We start from the raw sequence: 22,202 nt of genomic DNA on the forward strand, positions 1-22,202 counted from the left end.
GTTGCCTAGTTGTAACGCATACAGAATTTGTCATAAAAGATTAAATAGTCGAGGGCAATATCATTTGGTGGTTAAGAGGATAGTTTTTTCAGCTATCTACTTAGGTATTCAGTAAGTACTGCTGCGGGCCCAGTTGTAGGTCCTGGAGATACCGCAGTGAACAAAAGCAACATCCCTGCCCATACATTCAAGTGGGAAGACGATGATAATATAACCAATAAATAGCTAATATAATATAAATCAGAGCAAGGTAAGGGCATATTCAATGACAGAGAGGGTCCAGGGCTTCCACTTGGGCAAGCTGGTCTCTTTAAGTTCAGTTTTTACATCTTTTATGATACTGCCGACCTCACAGAGCTGTTCCAACAGGTTAATACAATGCAGGTAAAATACTAATGCAGTGCCTGGCACTTAGATGCACTGAAAACAATATTAAGGATTTACAGGATTAGGCTTGGCAGAAACCTAGATAATACTCTCTCACATTAAATTCAGGGCTAGTGTGATACCCTGCTGTGTCAGGATCTAGGTTCCTTCTCCTTTATTGTTCTAGCGTGCATGGTCTCCAGTTAAAGCACCAGTATGTCTGATCCTGCTCCAGTCAGACCAGCTCCACTACAGCCAGCACGAAAGAAAGAAATGCAAAGAGAACTTTGTCCCTTTCATTAAGGATACTTCCTGCAAGTCACATATATCACTTCTGCTTGTGTTCCACTGACTAGCCCTCGTTCAGATTTAGGTGAAAGGGAGGCTGGGACGTGTTAGATTTGTTTATTTTTAAACCATTGAGCTATATTCCGGCTAAAAATAAATGCAGTTCTTTTATTATTAAAAGAAGGGGAGGATGAGAATAATGGTGGCGGTCTCAGACACATGGGGCCAGCATTATTGAGATTTATATTACTTAAGAAACCAAACAAGAAGAGGCTTGCTCCAGAGCAGCTTTGAAATTCCCCTAACATCATAGAGGAAATATGCTGCAACAATGATGACCCCAGATGACCTGATTTAAATACAGTTTTCCTGTATCTAGTGGACATTAGCTGACTGAGTCGGTATTTTGCTAGTAAGAGTGCTAGGCAACCTTTCATTCCACCTACAAAATATTATTTTAATGAGGCTTATTTCTGTTTGGGTTTGCTATGTTAAAAAGTTGACAAACTAGTCTTTTCTTGAGATGATATTTTCAATGCAGGACACAAATGACTATATAATATGGAAAGGATTTTTTAATCTAATAGAAAATGAATCCAGGTTTCCTATAGTACTAGGTTTTGCTGAATGTTAGATTAAACATGTTAGTAAGCACACTATGATTTTTAGAAATTAAAAATTCTGTAAATTAAAACCTACTATCTACTTTTAGGTATCCTTAACTTTACCAATTAGTACTGGAGTTATAAAAGAAATTGGCAATAATCTACAGCAATCCCATAATTTTACAGTCCGGAAACTAGGGGTAGGGGAGGTTAAAGGACCAGCTCAAGGAAAAACAGCTAATGGTGGCAACTGGAAGACGAGTCTTCTGATTACTAGATGAGTTGCTTTGTAAAAAAAAAACAAAAGGTATAAACTAGAAAAAAAAGCAGCCAAGGAGATGAGTTTTATGAACTCAGTTCTTCCACCATCTTTAGAAAGCTGAATTCAAGAGCAAAGAACACATGAGATACCCCATTACTATATTGGTACATGTATGCCTCAAAGTTGTACAAATGGTTTGTTCAGGTCTTTAAATAGTTTGAACTTTTAAAAAAATAAGAATTTAATCATTTCTTAATTACAGGAAAAAGAAATATGATTTAAGTGTCAACTAAAAAACAATGTCCAATAAAAACACTTTTGCCATATGGAGAAGAGAAAATTATTTTGAAGGCTCTGGATTTTTATATTTCATATAGAATATTTCAGCTTGAAAACCATGCCAAGTCTCAGAGAGGTTTTCAAAGTTTAAGTTAATGTGTCCAGAAAAAAGTAAGTGCTTACTCTTAGTGTATCACTTGTCAGCCAGCTGGTTGGTCAATTATATTTATTGAAAACTGAATGTGTTCAAGGCACAGCATTGAGAAAGAAAAAAAATAAATGAGAATCCAGAAATAAACCAATATATATATATATATATATATATATATATATATATATATACACACACACACACACACATATATACACACACACATATATATATATATATATGGGCAAATAATTTTCAATAAAGGAGTCAAAAACATACAATGAAAAAAAAAGAAAGCCTCTTCAATAACAGGTGCTGAGAAAATTGGAAAGCTACACACAAAACAATGAAACGAGACTGCTATCCTTCACCATACATCAAAATTAACTCAAAATGTACCAAAGACCTAAATATATAAGAGCTGAAACAATAAATTTCATAGGAGAAAGAATATGTACTAAATTTATGGACCATGGATTTAGAGAGGATTTTATGAATTTGACTTCAAAGACAAAGGAAGTAAAAACAAAAATAAATGAATGGGACTATAAAAACTAAAAAGCCCTGCACAGCGAAAGAAACCATCAACAAAACAAAGAGGCAACCAACCAAATGGGAGAAGACATTTTCCAACAACACTGCTGATAAGGGGCTAATATCCAAAATATATAAAGAACTCATACAACTCAACAATAAAAAAAAAGGAAGAAAAAGAAAAAAAAATCCAATGAAAACATGGGCAGAGGACCTGAGCAGACACTTCTCCCAAAAAGATATACAAACAGTATATGAATCGATGCTCAACTTCACTAGCTCTTAGGGAAATGCAAATCAAAACCACAATGAGCTACCACCTCACACCTGTTAGATTGGCTATATTCAACAAGACAAATAACTGTTGGAGAGGTTGTGGGGGAAAAGGAGCCCTCATACACTGCTGGAATGTAACTTGGTACAGCCACTATGGAAAACAGTATGGAGGTTCCTCAAAAAATTAAGAATGAAATTACCATATGATGCAGCAATCCCTCTTCTGGGTATCTACCCAAAATATCTGAAATCATTTATCTGTAAAGATACATGTACCCTTATGTTCATTACAGCATTATTCCCAGTGGCCAAGACATGGAAACAACCGAAGTGTCCTTCGTAGGTGATTGGATGTGGTTCATATATACAATGAAATATTACTCAGCCATAAGAAAAGGTGAAATACTGCCATTTGCAACAACATGGATGGATCTTGAGTTTATCACACTAAGCAAAATAAGTCAGATGGAAAAAGTTGAGAACCATATGATTTCACTCATGTGGAATATAAAACTGAAAGCAACAAATGAACAAGACAAACAAACAAAAACTTAGACACAGACAACAGTTTACTGGTTACCAGAGGGAAAGGGGGGAGGGAGGTGGAAGAAGGTAAAGGGGGTCAAATATATGGTGATGGAAGGAGATTTGAATCTGGGAGGTGAACACACAATATATAGATGATGTACTATAGAATTATACACTTGAAACCTGTATAATTTTATTAACCAATGCCATCCCAATAAATTTAATAATAAAAAAATAAATGATAGCTTTGTTTCTCTTATCAGGACAGCTAATTAACTTAAGGACAACTGAGAAAATTCTCACATGAAAAAACTGGAGGTGAAATTAGTACAAAACTAATGGCAACCCTCTTGGTCTCTGTACATGACAACAGAAGGGTCACTGGAATTACAGACAAAATTTTGGTGGTGAATTGAAGAAATTCAGCCATGAGATTGCAAATGATCAATCACATTAAACATGATTTCCAGATCTTCAGAATGGCATATGATGCTCAGCGTGTGTGAGTTTTGCATGACAATACTTATGTGTTTGTGAGGTTGAAAGAAAGATGTAATAAGAGATGAGGGTATGTCGGTGCTGCAGAGAATAATAATGTGTGAGGCAGGAAGTAGAAAGTGTTGTGGCTGAAGAAATTGCCAGGGGCTAGTAATTGAAGCAACATTTCCAAGACTGGCTTTTAGTTTATAGACAATGGGACAACGTTGAGAGATTTTAAAGGAGAATAATAACATGACTTCTCCCAACTCCAATAATTCCTACTGTAATCTTAGTATACTTAATTCTATGGGTAATAGAAAGGGAAGGGCAAAGAGAGAAAATTAGATAGATGGAATTAAGGAAGTAAGGGTATAAGAAAGGACTTTGTCATTTTTTGACCCCAAAGCCAAGGTCTACGTCTCCACTCAATCGTGACAAGGCCTCTTTTGCATATGAATGATATATAATAAAGTGTAGTTGCTTAAAACCTACTCCATGGTAATAATAATAAAACTATAGCCATGGCATCTGATGTACCACACTATGCCCTTGTACTTTCCAGGATTAAGGTGTGGTTTGAAACTGTTTTCACAACCTCTTTGCATAATGCTGTGCTAATTTCACAAGAGGGTTTTTATTAAATATCTGTATGCTTAACTGAGCTCCTCTCAGGCCCCAGTGCTCTATCCTTAAGTGGTTGCGATCAATATGTTACGTTACCATGATTACTATCTGTCATGGTGTTAATTTTCAAGTAATATTTGCTGTTATGATTATGCACTAGCAGCTGGAAAGACTAATTTATTACTTGGCTATTATTGTTGAAGGTCATATAACTCCAGCGTCCTGTGAAAAGCATTTGATCACATTCTGCACGCTCTGCCAGAGGCAGGCTTTCTTCTGGCAACTCCTCATGGCTTCTGTGGAATTTATCGCTTTTTCAACCAGCAAAGTTGAAGCAAGTAGCTACTTATTTCTAGTGGCTGCCAATAAAGTATCTGATTTCCCAAATGCCCTCTGTTTTCATACCCAGCTTTTCTTAAGTCAGTAGTTATAAGAAATGGTGTTTATAGAAATGCAGCTATCTACACACTCAACCTTCATATAACCATTAGAAACTGACAAGTTCTAAATATTACTTGAAATCCCAACTAGGAAACTTCACTGTATAATTTCAGGTATATAGAAGAGTACTTTCAATTCTATTTGCAAAAAAGTTTATTAATATCGCAAGCACAAATTGTAGCTGATAGGATAATTTTGAGACAAGCAGAGGAAGCGTCTATCTATTTATTTAGGTAAATAAATGGAGTGGAATACATGGATTGGAATGTTATAGAGCTAAGATAAGTGGGTTAATGCAACTGGTCAAGTGTCCACGCCCTACACACAAGAGAATCTGGATCCATTGTAGTATATAGAAAAAGAATAGAGGTTTTTGGAATCTGTCAGAGATATCATAAAAAAAAACAAAAAACTTCTCAGTTAAACATTAGTTTAATTTCAAAATTATTTTTAATATTGAAAAGCAGAATGGGAACCTAAAACGTCAATTTCATGAGACAACTTGCCTATCTATGCTAGAATATCTATAACTAACACACAGCTTCACTAGATTAAATATTTATGAATGAACAGAAGCAATATATCTTCAAGCCAAGCCCAAGTTTAACTTCTGATACATAGGACACTTGTGAAGAACTGCAAATCACCCTGGCAGACCACGTTGTCATTTAGAAATCATACCCATTGTCACACATTGAACAGCTCAGAACACAAAGAGCTACAGTATATATAGCAGAGCACAACTTTTTACCTGGATAACATTTTTGAGCAGTGAGGGTGATGTCATATTCCTGGACACCTTATTCATGTAATTTTAAATCACAAGGGTAGACAATAGGTGATATATTGGCATTTGATGAAATGACAGGTTAGATCAGAGAGTGGTGGGGATATTCTGAAGGTGGCTGAAACTGTCTGTTCAGGGAAAGGGTAGGGTCCAAATGGTAAGTCTGATATATGAGAAGTCTCATGGAAGGAGAGACATAGTGAAGGATGGACCGAATGTCAACGGGACCTGTGTAGCTGTAATTCTGGAATAGGCAGCGAGTGGTAATACTGACAATGACAAAGTTAACGACACAGGCATATAAGGAACATAAGGGTCTTTATTTCTGATGTTTTAAATCAGTAAGGGACAAATGTACAGAAGAGAATAAAACCAAAAAAAATGAACTCTAGAACACGATGATCCTTTCCAGGAAACAAAAAACTGGAGGAGTTGAAAACAAGAAGAAGGGTCAGAAGGGAAATAATGAGGCAAAATATACACATAAAAAAAGGCGGGTGGAAAAAAACCGGGTAGAGAATTCCAAGCTCAAGTCGGAACTCGATAGTGCCAAATGTCCCAAAGAGAGGCCCAGAAGGAAACAGCCGACACAAGGTCCTGGGAACTGGAAACTCTAAGGAGCCCAAGGAGGAAGTTGGATCCAGGGTAGGGGAGTGAGGAGGCAGAACATATAGACCATGCAGTGAAGGTTCTTCAGGAAAGCCCTTCAAAAGTTGGGGTGTTAGCTCAAGGGGAAGCAGGGAAATATTTTGAGAACAGGGAGAAATAACATTATTTGTTGTTGTCTGTTTCTTCAGAAGAAAAGAATCTGGATGGAAGCGTCTGAAGAAAGAGAGAAAGTTGATCATCATTTATGGGGCAAAGTCCTACAAGGAAAGGCAGAATGGAATAAGAGTAGTGATTTCTATGTCAAAGCTATGAAGTCATAGGCTCTATGAAGCATTTTTGTCACCTTATGTCACTTAAATGACTATATTTTTTGCATTTTTTTAAAAAACAAATCGATAACCTTAGAAAAATGTGCTCTAACTGCTTTTGAAACTGCATAGATAATGGGTTCTATCTTTGGCTTAGAAAAACTTCTCTTCCATTTCTGACTGTTTTTAAAATCCCACTTTGGGGATCCAGGAGTTGACTCCTTTTAGTTTTCCAAAAGCTACCTGCTTGCAGATTTCTGTTGCATGGAGGTGGTGTGTCACTTGTTAAAGCCATTTGAGCCTCCAAGGAAATTCAGGAAAGGAGCCTCGCAGAGGCCCTCAGAGATCTCACAGCTGCTTTCCTCAGGTCATAACTTCCACTTGCTTTTCCACAGATGCTTAGATTTCATTTCTGAACAGAAACAGTCTATCTTTGCTCACAACCTTCAATTGAATAAAAATTGCATATAGACAATACCTCACAGGAGGCTCAGACTTGGACACATAACGTTTTATCTCAGGTTTATGTTCTCAGGCCTCTGCTCCTTTCTAATACACACGCATCTCTCTTTAGTAATTTGATCTGTCAATGTGCGTTTAATTTCATTTGTATACTCATGACAACAGATTGATGTGATAAAATTAGCCTTAATGTTCTCTCTGCCACATCTGTGCTATATGCTTGCCAAAGTAATGTCAAGGATAGGGTAGCTAGAGATTTTCTTCAAGTTATCACTACCAAAATAGACGTTTTCTGAAATGCAGGCACCAACCTTACCCTCTATTTTCTCACTCTGTGTCTTTAAACTTCATTTTGTAAACGAACACTTTGAACCTAAGAATACCAGACCCAATAGTTTTCTATTTTTGAATTAAAAATTCATTTCTACTTTTTTAAAAAAGGAAGCTCCAACAATCTCAATAGAGAAACAACACTTCTACTTTAGAAAGCAAATGCCAGAACTATGTGCCTTTTCATCTTAAGAAACTCTTTGATCAACAGTTAATAATAAAAAAAATAAAAAAAACCCCTAACATTTAAATAGGGCTATAAAGGTTTCAAAGGACATTTATATACATGATCACATTTAATTCAGATAAAAACCTTACAGGAGAGATATGATTATCATCCTCATTTTTTGGCAAAGACCATGAAGAATAGACAGCTCAAATAACCTCCACAAGATCATATGTAAAGCAGGTAGCTGGGCTCAGAGCAGAGGCCAGGTCCTTTGGGTTCAGTCCTCAAGATCCTTCTGTAATTCCCTATCACCTCCAAGCCACGTGCACTGTTCCCGAGAATGTTCATGACTTCTATCACAGCAATGCTTGGTCCCCAGCCACTGAAAGTGAGAAGAGGATGTACCTTTCTTCTCTTAGAAAGAGGTTAATCCAAACTTAGTTTCAGAAACTTGCATGAGCAATCTTGGTAAGGCTGAATGTCTGCCTGGTTATAATAAAAAGATGTCTTGAATAATTATCACATACTGGAAACTCTATTAAGTGCTTAAAGTAAATTACCTCATTTAATCCTCACAACAATATTATTATTATCCCCATTTTACCAATTCGGAAATTGCGGCAATGAGAATTTAACTTGCCCAAGATCATCCGGCTGGCTTCAAAAAACAGTCTGACTCCAGAGTCTGAGTGGTTAACCTCTGCACATATCCCCTTTCAGCTAAAATACTTGTCTGTATGTAAAATAATTGGTCTGTTGAGACAGCATTTCCTCCAGAAAAGTAATGTAGCACCTAAGGAAATGTTGGCAGAGATGTGCTGAAGGATGAAAAAGAAAAGGGAGGGACAGAGAGCTTCCAGAGTGAGTAAGTCTATCCACTCTCGAGATATTTATTGCCATGCCCACAGCTGCTGGGAAATGCATCATGTGTGGGCACATCATGCTTTGGCAGGACTGGGTAATGGATCTGAACTTAGTCGCCTACGCAGTAGCTCCATGGTTCTCATCCTTTGCTCCAATGAGCCCAGACCTTGAGCTAGATTCATATTAAATGATTAGTTTTGTTTGTTTTTTAATTTTCATAAATGGTGTGGTTAGTGCATATAAAATGATATTATAGCAATTAATCAGTTAGCTGCTCCTTAGTCAATGTACTTAGATCATACCACATTTGGGCATCAGTGACACACTTGTTCATTTATTCATTCACTCATTCATTCATTCGTTTGTGCAAAGTACAATCAAAATAAAATCCAAATGCCTTCCAGATGACTATAAAACCCTATGTGACTTGGTCTCTGTAATCACTCCAGACTTGTCTCTTAAAACTTTTTCCTGTGCTCCCTTATTTGTTTTTTTCTGTTCAACATGCCACATTTATTCCTGCCTCAGAGGCTCTGTGGTTGCTGTGACCTTTGCCAGAATGACTTTACCTCCCCAGTCCTCCAATACTCACCTCATTCAGGCATCTGCTCAAAAGTCATGTCTTCCCACAGTCCTTCCCCATCATCTCATCTCAAACATCATTCCAGCATCCCACTCTCTATCCCTTCACACTGCCTTTCCTTTATACCACTTATTCTAACTGATGACATTCTGTGTGTGTGTGTGTGTGTGCGTGTGTGTGCGCATGCGTGTGTGTATGTGTGTGTGTGTGTGGTGTGTGTACATGCATGTACATCCATTCCCATTTTTCTACACTAGAATATATACTTGGCTTGTTGCAGGTGTTTGAGTGCCTAGTTTCTTCCAGGCACTACTCTAGATTCTGGGGTACAGTTATGAACAAGTCTGACAAAGACCTGCTCTCAAAGAGCTTATATTCTGGTGGGGAAGACTGATTAAAAAATATTATGTCAAGTAGTCATGAATTGATAAACTGAATACCTACAGTACGTACCACTGTTAAGAGGTTCAGAAACACAGAAATAGAAAATATTGCCCTACTTGACAAGCTTACAATTATTCACAGAAATAAAGAATCAAATGGTGTGAAAAGACAAAGCAATGATTAAGTAGGAGTAAGGGTGCTAAAGAATCAAAGGGGTCAATTTTGAATTAAGGCAAGATGGGGTGGCTGGGTGACTACAACGGGAGAGAAAGCCCCGTGAACATGAGGGTAAATCTTTTCCAAAGTACTTTATGAATCCTTTATTTCAGATTGCCTTTTTTCCTCCCAGTCTTTAAATTGCTTAATCGCTTACTTTTCATTGACATTATGCTTATATCAATAAAACACTTACACTTGATATTATTTTTAGTATGAAGGGTTAATTTACACCCAACTCAAATTTTTCTTTCCATCTCAGATGTGGAACATGAATTAGATGACAGAAGGGGACCAGGAGCCCCACACTTAGAACAGGAGAGTGGAAACATAAACTTGTGAAAATCAGTGGAGATTTAAGTTGAGCAACTGATGCACCACATTTATTCCCTTTCCATGAAACAGCATATTCAAGGATGTATACATGTATGTGTGTGTGTGTATATGTGTGTGTGTGTGTGTGTGTTTGTGTACATTTTCTTATTTTGAAGCCCTGAAATGAGTCAATATTTTATAAGTTTCTCACATATGTTAAGTGGGCAACTATAAAAATTCGACAATGTAAAAAATAGTCTTTAGAATAATGAACATAAGGTAGATCTTATGTTTAGTGTTCTTATCACACACATACACTAACATACACAACACAGAGAGTGGGAGTAAACTTTTGGAGGTGACAGATATGTTTAGCACAGATTGAGGCGATGGTTTTATAGGTTTATGCTTATCTCCAAACTCATCGAGTTGAACATATTAATAGTTTGGTATGTCAATCATACCTCAATAAAGTAATTGAGAAAAACCAAAACACTGTGTTTTCAAAATACAGATAAAACATAAATCAGTTACTTAATATACCTATCTATGTAATATGCTAAACAATTACAATATGTAAAATACATACATTTAAAAAAAATATAAATGCTAAAATATTTTTGATTTGAGAAAATGACAAATAAATTAGCTGGACATTAACACTCTTAAATATGAAGACAGAATATTAAGCTGATCAGTAAAAGTTTAATTTAGATTAAAATTTACTAGCAGAATTTGTATCTCTTACCTTCTGTCTTGCACTCAAGGGACACCAGTGTATATAGTATTAATATTAACAATATAATAAGAGCCATTAGATATACATCTATACACACGAGTATGTACAGATATGGTTGGCAGAGTACAAAGTGCAATCATTTCTAATTCTCACAACAACCCAGGAGGGCAGTAGTATTCTCTCATGTTGCAAATAAAATATTGGAGCTTTGAGAGGTAAAGTAACTTGCCTGCAATAACGCATTCAAGTTCAGATATGTTTGACCCTAAATTCTGTGTTTTTTTTCACTATATTTCACTGCCTTTCATTAAATGAAAAATAATCCTTTGTGATAAACCAAGGAATTATTTAAATGCAAGTTCTCTCTAAATAAAACTCTCTCTTTAAATAAATAAACCAGCAAGACCTTATTTCCTCTCTCTTCCATTATGTAAGTATTATGGGTTGAATCTTGTCCTCCCCAGATTCATATGTTGAAGTCCCAGCCCCTAGTATCTCAGACTGTAGCCCTAGTTGGAGATAAATCCTTTAAAAAGGCAATTAAGTTAAAATGAGCCTCTTAAGGTAGAGCTCTAATCTAATATTAATACAATTGGTGTCCCTATAAGAAGAGGAAGAGATTCTGGGGTGTGTGCACACAGACAAAAACCAGGTGAGTTCACAGTGAGAAGGTGGTCATCTACCAGCCAAGGAGCACTGCTGCAGGAGAAACAAAACATGCTGACACCTTGATCTTGGACTGCCAGCTTTCAGGACTGTGAGACAATAAATGTCTGTTGTTTCCGCCATCCAGCTTGTGGTATTTTGCCATGGCAGCCTTAGCAAACTAATGCAATAAGGTTGACCTGTTTGATATTTTATGAAGACTGACACACTAGATCTAGTATTATATGGAACTCTGCTTAGGGCTTTAATTCACATGAAATTGGCAAGGGAGAAGTTCTGTGCTACAAAAGTTTATGCACTTGTGCATTACATTATACACATCATAAGATAAAAAAATCTTCTGTTTAGAAATAATTTGAGATTCTCAGGGCAGTGTACGACGTTTATCTGTAGAACATTTGTTTTTTTCTTTGCAATCAATATTGTTTCCAAAACTCCAATTTTCCAACAATAAATAAGACCTCACTGTGACATATGTATGCTTTGGTGAAGCATAAAGAAAAAAATGAGTTTATTTAAATTGATGTTTAGGAAGGTGGTATATGCCGGGGGGGGGTGTGGAGGGGGAAAGAAGAGACAGAGAGAGACACAGAGACAGAGATAGACAGAGTACTGCTAGGACCCTGCTCATCCTCGCCTTGTATATGTACAATCTTTTTATGTAATTCATTTCTCCAAATGTAAAACCAATAAATAAAAACCTGACCTCCCTGACAGGGTGCGAGAAGAAGGTGTGGGATGAAGAACAGGAGGACAAGGGCTGAAACTGAGGCTTTCAATTGCTTCACGCTCCATGAAGATCCAGCCAGTCTCTTAAACTTTGGAGAGTAGTACCTGCAATTTGTAGTTTTGAAGTGTTTTCACTAATGAAACTCTGAATACTCAAAGGATTCAAGGATGATGTTTCCAGCAAAGATCCAGTGAAAAGTTGATATACTTGGGGAGACTTGTCCCTTTTTTTCTAAGATATTTGGGCACCTTTCTGTCCAGTTCTACTACTGCTCAAACACAGTGGGACTAATGTATCTGCCAACTCTAACTTCTCTATACATGCACACCCATCTCTGGCAATGAAATCCAGCCATTTGACCACAAAAATAAATGAAAAACAATTGCAGCTAACATTTATTGAGTACATGCCATGTGCCAGGCACTGCTCTCAATATTTTACATGTAAGAGCACATTGAAGACTCAAATCTTGTACTACAATATTATTATACTTTGCGGTACTGAGGTGAGAGATACTAACTGCCCAAGGCCACACAGCTAATAAGCATAGAGTTGGTCTCAAACCCAGGCGGGAAAGCCCCAGAGGCTCTACTCTTAAACATTAAGTTCTATAGGCTCTACTAACAATAAAACTCTATTTCTGAGCACCCAAATCCCTCTAATATGGTTAATAGGTTAATCTAACTAGAGGTTAAGTGATTTGATCAGTATCTCATGATGCATAAATAATGGAACCAGGTCTAGAAGCCAACACATCTCACTTCCAGGTTCACTCTTACACAATCAGTGTGTCTGGCAACAGAGAATGGAACTCAGAACGAATTCACCACTTTGCTTTAGGCTGCCAAGCTGTATCCTTATCAAGAAGGAAATAGAGAGGTATTAAGGAATTCTGATCTCCTGGAAAACCTGAAGAGGATCTGGTTATAGCATGCAGCCCCAACGATAAAGGCTCCTCAGCCATGGTATAGCCTGGCCAGCGTCACCGTCCCCCAATATGGATGAGGCCCCTGTGGGGGACACAGCACTGGACTAACTGCTGTAGAAGACATTGTTAAGCAAAACCCCATATACTCTCAGTGCCAGTCTATTTGGAAATGCCGTATCCCACTGCTCTTTCATTTTGAGTAAGCTTCCTTCCCATTTCCTTCACCATCTGCCATATGGCTTACATATATACATTTTTAAATTAAAATGAACTTCTAAATAAACTTCTAAAGTGTTTTAGAAGTTTAAGGCAACTCTGGAGGTAAATGGAGAAATAAAAGAAATCTTAAAATGGAGCTCACTAGTTTGATTTACAGAGAGATGAGAAAGATGAGAAAGACAAGGAGAAGAAAAAATAAAAATGGCTAGAGAGGATAGAGAATACAAATGAGTGATAAAAATGATAGCTGGATAAAGGAAAATGAGCACTACTGTCAGAGAACAGAGCAAACGAACGCTTTCTCTTGTGTCCTGGCTCCATTTTTCTTCTGTCAGACGTGTCCTAGGTTTCCCATGGTTCAACTCCTGAAGTAATGTCACAATCTTATGTTATACATTATAGCTCACATAGCTCTCTTTGTCCCTTAATTCACAGACCAATCTTATGACATATTCAAAGTAGGTTATTATTTTACTTTCTAGATGAGAAAATTGAGATTCAGAGGATTAAGGTGTATTCCAAAGGTCTGGTGTCCTAACCAAACTCAGTGTTCTTTCCACTGCATGATGCTGTCTTGGCAGTGTGTTCTTCTAATGCGGTGCCAGAGTCAGGAATGGTGAAGTAAACGACTTCTTTTAGCCCTCAGAATCTTGATGTCTCCAACTCTCTCTTTCCCTCTCCCCTGATTTTGTATGAGATTGAGACGAGAGGGGAAGCCTGAAGAAAAGTAGACGCTGAAGCACATATGCCTCCATTAATAGATGGACTATTTCCCTTCATAAAATTCTTTCTCATCTAGACAGTGAGTGCAAACAAGGCACAAAAAAATCAAAGGGCATAGTGGTCGTTTCAGGCACTATTTCCTGCTGGCAAGTACCTGCAATCTAGCTATCAGGTTCCTTAATCACCATCCTGTGTAACCTCTGAGGAGAAGAGAGGATAGAACGCTGAGTCACAGAGAGACATGACGAGGTCTGGAGGGTGACACTGGCTGCCGGATGGGGTGAGATGAATGTGGAAGAGTAGGGAGGGGCAGGCAGTCTTGATGAAAAACTGGCAGAGAGTACTTTCCACAAGAATCTCGGGGAGTCAATTCAAGTTTCGATTTCAAAGCAAAAAGAAATCTAGTTTCAGATAGCTTAACAATGGTTTGGATTCATGATATTGAAAAATAAGAAAAAGAATGACCATCAACATGAGTTTCCGCCATGTAAGTTCAAAGGAAATAATAACTTAGTCAAGCGCATGCTTCCTCCACAAACTAAATGAATTTGTAACAAAATGTTGTAGTCAGCAGTGAAAAACTATGATACGTATATGTAAATAAGAGCTCCAAGTTGGCTGGGGCTCTGTGTGTCTTATTTACTATTTTTCTCCTTCCACCCACTTTACTGTGGAATGTAATAGGCCCTTGAAACTTTCTGTTTAATGTATATGAAGTAAAGTCCAGATAAGTTTTAGAATTCTCAAAATATACACAAGATCTCACAAGAAGAGACAGGCACCTCATACACAAAGAAATGGATAACCCAGCTTGGTCTACTTTGAAATAAGAAAAAAAACATTGAAAGACTCCAAGTTTTAGAACAATTTTATCACTTTACACAGGAGATGAGAGAATTTATAGGCCGAAATTCACAAAGGCTATGTTTAAAGCTAAGGATTATTAGACCAGCAGAACCTTGCCTGACAAGTTGCCCTTCCCTTGTTCCCACCAACCTAGTTTTGAATTAGCTACTCTAGACTTAAAGAAACATTTCCTCACAGCTGTCCTGGAAGTGCATATGGCCTGCTTTCCAAGCAGGAAGGTGAGTGGAAAAAACACTGAACTAGGGGTGAGAAACCATGGATTCCATTTGTAGATTCACCACTACTAACTATTAATCTCAAATAAGATTCTTAATATTTGGATGCTATTTCCCTTCCAAGGGGGTAGTCATACTTGTTGAGAGAATTCTGATGGAATTAAGTATATGAAAACATTGTGTAAATTCAATAGCACCATACCAATATAGGACATCTTTATGATTTATTCTGCAAAAGACCTCTCTATCCTAAAATAAGATCAGATGCTATTAGTAAATAAGATTAAATATGCTGTACATATCTTACAAACTAAAGAAACTGCAATTTTATTGATGAGCAATCTAAGGTCAACTGCTGCTGACTCACTGTAGAAATTGGCCTAAATCATATAGGTGTCTATTTATAATTCTGAGAGATTCCCTAAGGAGAAACATATTGAACTAAAATAGTATTTTACCATTCAGGATTCTTTTCCACAGAAATGAATGTAAATATTAATATGTGTTAACTCTGGTTATGTCACATTAATAATTCCATAACATTCCTAATAAAGTAATAATAAAAGATGTTTATGTCTCTTTGTTTGCTGAGTCAATAGTAAATGCTGAAATATTTCATTGCAGATGCAAAAATTTTAATATGAAACAGCACCATTGTGGACAAACAATGGTAACAATTCTAAGCATAGAAAGTTCTGGTATAAATGTAAACATCAAAATATAGTTAAGCTGATAATCTGCAGGTGAATGGTTCTCTAAAGAACTAACCTAGAAACACTAGATCAATACTGCTGAACCATTCCTATCTCAATGCTGGCTCCACTAGAGAAAAGATGTTATTGATGAACTTAATTTGACAGTTCCTGACATTCACATGCAATCCCCAAACTGTAGAACTGTAGTTTTGAGCCATTTCTGTGTTTCCAAAGTACACACAGTGTTCCAGAAGAAGTGATGTTAAATTCAATGGATATTATTTTAAAAAGTGACTATTTGAAGAATACAGAAATACTTCCTGTTCCATTAAGTTTAAGACTCTACTTTTTACTGTAAAAGAGTATTTGTGACATTATTTTTATTTTATCTTACTGTATATGCTTAATTTTACTATAAATGAAGTTATTTATAATTAAATTTCAGTTATTTGTGTAGTCGAATAAAGTTAAACAGAGATAAATGATTTATCCATACATATCTCAAATTTGTCTGTTACAATTCAAAAAAATTACAACATAACCCCAGAGATATTTAAAATAGCTTTAATTTTTTTTGTTCTTAAGGCTTTGGACAGGCACACAGTTGCACAACAAAATGTGTATCTGTTGTGCAACATTATGAATCATAAACCTAGTAAAAAGAGACTTCTGGATGAAGACGTAAGTGAAAATGGCCTTAAAATATTTCTTGGATAATAATTCCAAAAGCAAAAGGCATTTCATGGAGAATATTTCTTTTTCTATCAGGGTAAAAAAATTTAAAAAAGGCAAAAAAAAAGAAGATAATCTTAGTTTTATTAAAATAATAATTTCCTCAATCTGAACCTCATTCCATTCTCTAACCACATCTAAAACAAGGCAATATTAATCACAGAACAGCTATCTGAGAACAGAAATTTGAGAAAAAGAGTCCTCTTAACAAAAGTAATCATATCTCAACATGATTTCTGCAAAGAACCAGTATCTTTCGTTTACCAGCAGTGTAGTCATCACTTGTGCAAGCTATACCCATAGAACAATTTATTTTCTGAATGACCCCAAATTAAAGGGCCTCAACGGCCTCCAGGTCCTTCTCACTTGTGCTGATTTCAGGACTCTGGGCAAGCAGAGCTTGGTGACCAGCCAATGCTGGCTCATTCTGTGTATCTAGAGGCTTTTCCCTTTCGCAGCCACCACGCCTCTCTTCTCCATTCAAGAGCCAGCTCTATCAAAAGCTGTGGAGGCTTCATAAAAGGTGGACTCTTGAAGGTTCCTTTATCTAGAACATCTACTCAGACAGCGTCCTTCTTTCATTTGTATTCAAACTTAACTGATTTCCATTCTGCTTTTAAGTTGGTGGAGCTCCAGGAAACAAAACTCACCAGGTAACAGCTTCAAAGAGAATGATAAGTCCCAATAGGAATACATGAAATTATTATTGGTGGTGCATGACTGCCTGAATTTGAATAGCACATGAGTCACAGAATTTCATCTTAAAGATAAAAAGATCATTCAGTAATAACCTTGTTGAATACAAGTTATTGTCCATTAGTCCTGTCAGAAGCCATCATTATATACATGTTCTCTTGTCGTTTTAGTAGATCGCCAGGAAGCCTCATATAAATGCTAGCACTGGTTATTGCCCTCAGCTTCATGTCAGGTAAAAATCTTATCTCTGGCCCATAAGTCTTCAGAGCTAACATTATGGGTAAATATCCTAATATTTTTTGTTTTAAAATTGGTATTTAAATTACTTAGGTTTTTAAAGCAAAATGATTTCATTCTCTCTCAATCTTGCCTTCACCCCCTGCACACATTACAAGCACACATTGCAAAACACAAAGCTATATAAATAACATGAGAAAGTATTATTTTTATTCCTCCTTTATAACTTCAAAAAAGAATGATAGAAATCAGAAAGAAAAATAAGTCACATTTGAAAAGTTGTTTTTTTTAACCACCCTATTTACTATCCTAAACATTGTTATCTCATAGATGAAACTGGATATTGAAGAATTAATTCAGCTGCATACCTTCTTAAAAAGTCTTGCTATGAGTATACATAGAATTAGAGGCCAACGTGATTGATAATAACACAATTTGGTTAATACAATCAACACACACACACACACACACACAAACTCAGACATATAATGAACACTGGCTCTGGTTTTCATACTTGTACAGACTGAAATTGACTTTGGTTCTGGTATAGGCCTGAAGAGCATATATGAGAAAACAGAATTTTGGTTCAAGGTTGATATAATAACTGGAGGTTCTAGTTTAGTCTGTTTAATCATTCATTTATTCAAATCTGTATTAAAAATAGTGTCTTACCATCAGAGAAAGACAAATACCATACGATGTCACTTATATGCGGAATCTGAAAACTGAATAAATGAGCAAAGTAAACAGAAATAGTCTCAGAGACACAGAGGAAAAACTGATGGTTGCTAGATGGGATGGTGGTGGGGATGAGGGAGAAGGGGAAGGGACGAGACAACATAAATCGGTAACTACAATACTGCCACAGGGATATGAAAGACAGTTTGGGGGAATATAATTAATAATGTTGTAAATATTTTGTAGGGTGTCAGATGGTCACATGTCTTGTTAGGGAGACCACTTCATGGGCGGTGTAGAGGCCTGACCACTGTACTGCACATCTGAAGCTGCTGTTGAATAATATTGTATGTCAACTATAATTTAATATACATATAGTCATGGGATGTGGAGTACAGTGTAGGAATGGAGTCAATGGAATTGTAATAGATATGTATGATATCGGGTGGGGGGGTGGATTGGGGGAAGGGGGCTTCACTTTGTGAGGGATGAAAAGAATAACTATTGCATTGTTTTGTACACCTGAAACTAATAAAAAAAAATAGTGACTGACCTTTTACTATGTGCCAGACAATTTTGTTTAAGTGCGAGGAATATAATGATCAAAAGACGGACAGACACGCTGCTTCTATGGTTCGTATATTCTTGTTCTATGCAAGGTAGGGACCAAAAGGGATGGGTGATGATGGGGAAAGGGAGCTTTTACTGAAGTAGGCTTGTGTCCCATCCTCACAGGGGAGTCCAAATATCTGGATGGCAGCAAAGTCAATGCTATGTAGCTTCTATGAAAAAAATTGAATAAAATGTGTCTAGATCTATTGTTTTAAAATAAGTAGCAGGAGTCTGATATGTCTAGTTGTGGCCCAGGACAAACTGCATATGAAGTTTCAGTTGATCACAAAGAATTGAGGACCAGATGACTATTGTGTTGTTGATATTTTAGTTGGTGGCATATTTGAAGAATAACTTGAATGCTCAACAAAGGATACCCAGCTATTTTACCTCTCTGAGCAGGCTTTACCCAACTTCCTGTTAGAACAAATTTTCAACAAGGCTAATTGATTACCCACTCCTGGATGGACGGCCTCTCTCTCTCCCCTCTCTCCCCTCTCTCTCTCACCCAGTGTGAATTCTGACTTCCTATCTTTTACTCAGTTTGATCACCTTGGTCTTTTTTCCCTATTCTGATTTGATGGGATTGCTACTAAAAAAGAGAGTTTTTTTATACAAAGCTTTTTTTTTTGAAATATAAATTTAAAGCGCATTAGATGCCAGATTCTTGTATAAGGCTGTCATTTAACATTTGGGAATTCACAATATGCTAATTGCTTCTCTGAGCATCCAGAAGTCATGGTGTATTCTTTGTAACGTAAAAGTCAGTGATAAGTAGGTTCTGCCTTTGAAAGATAAGGCATATACACAAATTTTACTTCCTTCAGTTACATGAATAGAGACCTGAACAGAGCCTCCTGAAATAAGATCAATGTATGCTACTTCTAAAAGAAGTGATAAGAATGGGTGAGGTCCTTCAAGAGTTCAGAAATTATTTCACTCTTCAGAGGGCATATAGAGTAAATAGTGGTACATAAAATGAAAGCAGAAATTCTAAGAAAAAGTGCCCTAGTATGTGTACCAATATGCCATGTTCTGTTTTGTGCTGAAAATATTCCTGGATTCGGTCTAATCTGGTGCTTCAGTTATGTAGCAGTTTTCCCTTCATGAAAGATGTAGGTGGCTTTATACACTCTCCTGGCAGTCCTGTGCGCAAGGAGATCAACATTGTTAAACAATGAATCAGGGAATAAAAGTGTGTCATCTTTAAGAAAAGTTTCATGCTATAATCTTCTCTGTTCTGACTGGGTCACCTGCATGTTATCAATATTAGAGTTAGATGAGGCAGCTTATCAATATGGTACCAATACAGGTTTTTGAAGTTTCATTAAACCTAACTTCCAAAATGGCTATACAGGTAAAGGTGTACAATTGCCATTAATTTTTCATATATGTTATTTTTCTGTAAGGAAGCATTTGAGGGCTAATCCCAGTTTAGAAAATAATAAAATAATTTATGTAATATTAAAAAAGAAATTAAAAAGAACTAAGGATATGAACTCTTTGACAAGTCTAATTCTCTGTGTGTATAATGCACATCTTGGTGCTTAATTTAAAAGAAAAAAATCACTATAATACAGAGACCGTCCTTTCCCATCAACTGCATTTGAAGTAAATTTAAAACTTCAAATCAGATATTTAAAAAAATAATTCTCAAATAATCTTCAAGTAAATTTTAAGGAATATTATTTTCTACACTAGCAAATATGCTCCATGAAAATTGTGCATTTAGGATAACAAGAATATTTTTCAGAATATTTAAATGAAAGTTATTTTCCCTTCCATTAGGCATTTTCCTTCTGGGTTCATATGAAAGTACTATATCTTTTTTTTTTTTCTTTTCCACAGATCCATGTGCACGTTTTTTATTTTTAAAGAAACCAACAAAATATATTTCAAAAAGGTCAAATTCCTCCAGTAAGGTAATAACATCAAACCAATTTATAATTTTGAAAATGAAAATAATGCTGCTTTTGGATTTTATATATGTTTTAGGATGATATATTTCATATGCTATGGAAAATTATAAAACTCCATGTATAATGTACATGTACAGATTAGTAATATATTCTAAGTTTTTCTTCTTCTAAATTATTTTTATCTTCTTACAGTTTTTGTTGGTGGCAGCTATGATGGTGATGTTTTTAATTTGGGTTGGAGGGAAGCAAATTACATTTACATTTTTTCCCAAGTCACATGAGAAAAGACAAACTGTCACATGTATTCCTATCAAACTTAGGAAAGATGTAGCAAGTAATGGAAATGGTATCCGAAGCCAGGGGATGGGGACCCATTTCTTTGTACTAGACTACAAAGAGTCATTGATTTCAATCATGACTTGGTCAGGCAATAAGGAGGTAGAAGTGCCTTAAAACTCTTGAATACATTTCTTTGTGGACAAACTGTCATGGCCACCTGCTTCAGTTGTTATTTCATTTATGAAGATTAAAACAGTTTTACTGTCTTTTGCCTACATACCTTAATATTTTCTAGAGTTGTTACACTAACTTTTGTAAATGTAATTTTATTTCAACGGGAAAAAAATCCTGCTATTTTAATTATTTTATAACAACTATTACCATAATATATGAAAGATTAAGGGAATACTTAATTTATTCACATTGCCCATATCTATATGGCATAAGGAATAATATTAGGGTGTTTTCATCCATAAAAATGCATTTATTCATTCTTATGAAAATTTTCATTCATTTTTTTTGAAGTCTCTAGGGTTTCAGGACATCTAATGCAAACCTTTATATCTTAGAGGAATCAAAGTGTAAACATTTGAGTTAACATTTAAGATTAAAATATGGACCTACTTTTATTCTTCACAGATATAATTTAAGTTCTTAATTGTAGATTTAGGGAAAAAAATTAATCTGGCCATGTCCCCTGAGAATTAGCTGAAGGATGTTTAATGTATAATAAGGACTTTGGCAGGAAGCTCTGTACCACAATCTTGAGTCTACAACTTTCAAAAATTTAAAGTTACTGGAGCACTTCACAAATTGGAATTCCAATTTGGAAGAATAAAGGTCTCCTAAAAACCTGAAGCACTCCAATAATTTTAAATTATTTTCTACTTTATAAGTTCAGAGTCCCTGCTACTTATTGAGAGAGGCACTTATAACAAAAAAGGAAAGTATCACAATAATTTTAAATCACTGTGTTGAGTGAGGACAAATTTAAAGCTCTGAAGTGCTTACAGGTTTTCCTGTTTTATATGAAGGCTTTCATTCAGAAAGTAAAAAAGCAGCTATCACATAACAACATGCACTAAGTGATTTCAAATTTAACCAAAACTATGGCAAAATGGAGTGTCTATGTTTAGAGAAAAATATAAACATAAATGTGTATCCTTCAAAATCTAAAAAAAGGAAGTTCAACTCTCTTATTAATTGGCATGAAATAATGGGATGGGGGATAAGATCTATATGACAGTGATATAACATTTTTAAAGTAATAACTCAGAAAGTAGTACTGATTTTATAAGGGTAGATTTTTAAAAAAAGGCAAGAACAAGATCTCTATATGAAAGTTTAATGTTTTGTCGGGTGGTGTGTTGCAGTCAGTTCGTACAGACTCATAGGAGTTGATCGTG

This window comes from Hipposideros armiger, unplaced genomic scaffold (genome assembly GCF_001890085.2).
Source record: "Hipposideros armiger isolate ML-2016 unplaced genomic scaffold, ASM189008v1 scaffold_764, whole genome shotgun sequence".
Taxonomy (NCBI): Eukaryota; Metazoa; Chordata; class Mammalia; order Chiroptera; family Hipposideridae; genus Hipposideros; species Hipposideros armiger.